Below are 1,307 nucleotides of genomic sequence, written 5' to 3'. Positions count from 1 at the left end.
AACCGCTGTTCTCTGCGTTTGTAATAACATCGTGAGTCACTGCGGGATCGTCTCAAGAACTGGCCATTTTTCGCTCCAAGCTCCAAAGCTGCAAAAAAATGGGGTGCTCATGTATCTTATGTCTGTCGGTTGTGCCGTTCTTTTTAATTTTCTTTTTTAATTAATTTTAATAAAAATATACTTAAAATAAAGCACATGCAGCGAAACGAAAGCAAAAAGCTCTCTCATGAGGCGTAAAGAATTCTTATGTAACAGTAGCAAATATCTGAAGTGCTATCGACACGTTTGCGAATCTCCTGGACTGATAAAATTGCAAATTTCGAGGTACTCCATCATGTGAGCAAAGAACATTAAAGATATAAAACACTTGAATATTTTGCATATGTGAGATAACCGCAAAGTCAGCTGTTGCAGAATATTATGGTAGGAAAAATCCAGGGAAAACAAAGTCAGGTAAGGAGGAATGAACCTCCTGGCTTTAAAACCTCAGAGAATGATTTGAAACGTCATAGATTGAATACTTTTTGGGACTGCCGAAAAATAATCTTACCTTTCTTGGGTAAGTGCCTGTACCAGACTCGTCGATGTTAATCGCAGGTTCCTTCCGCACCGTCAAGTCCAACGGTTCACTTTGGAATGAACCGCTGTTCTCTCCGTTTGTAATAACATCGCGAGTCACTGCGGGATCGTCTCAAGAACTGGCCATTTTAGCTCCAAGCTCCAAATCTGCAAAAAAATGAGGTGCTCATGTACTCTATGTCTATCGGTTGTGCCGTTCTTTTTAATTTTCTTTTTTAATTAATTTTAATAAAAATATACTTAAAATAAAGCACATGCAGCAAAACAAAAGCAAAAAGCTCTCTCATGAGGCTTAAAAATTCTTATGTAACAGAAGCAAATATTTGATGTGCTATCGACACGTTTGCGAATCTCCTGGACTGATAAAATTGCAAATTTCGAGGTACTCCATCATGTGAGCAAAGAACATTAAAGATATAAAACACTTGAATATTTTGCATATGTGAGATAACCGCAAAGTCAGCTGTTGCCGAATATTATGGTAGGAAAAATCCAGGGAAAACAAAGTCAGGTAAGGAGAAAAGAACCTCCTGGCTGAAAAACCTCAGAAAATGGTTTGAAACGTCATAGATTGAATACTTTTTGGGGCTACGGGAAAATAATCTTACTTTTCTTGGGTAAGTGTCTGTAACAGACTCGTCGATGTTAATCGCAGGTTCCTTCCGCACCGTCAAGTCTAACGGTTCACTTTGGAATGAACCGCTGTTCTCTGCGTTTGTAATAACATC

General features: G+C 38.4%; 2 protein-coding genes across 20 annotated transcripts in view; one reads left to right on the top strand and one right to left on the bottom strand.

Moving 5' to 3' along the window:
* Positions 1–1,307, top strand: part of LOC109545209 (histone deacetylase 11) — a 78,738-nt gene that overhangs the window by 19,592 nt on the left and 57,839 nt on the right. The window lies entirely within an intron of this gene.
* The window catches only part of LOC109545208, a 51,595-nt gene that overhangs the window by 20,381 nt on the left and 29,907 nt on the right, over positions 1–1,307 (bottom strand). The window lies entirely within an intron of this gene.

The sequence above is a fragment of the Dendroctonus ponderosae genome, unplaced genomic scaffold (assembly GCF_020466585.1).
Source record: "Dendroctonus ponderosae isolate FM_Combo_2020 unplaced genomic scaffold, Dpon_F_20191213v2 Dpon_F_20191213_1, whole genome shotgun sequence".
Lineage (NCBI taxonomy): Eukaryota > Metazoa > Arthropoda > Insecta > Coleoptera > Curculionidae > Dendroctonus > Dendroctonus ponderosae.
Note: the sequence above shows the minus strand (reverse complement) of the source record. Positions and strands in the feature narration are given on the sequence as shown.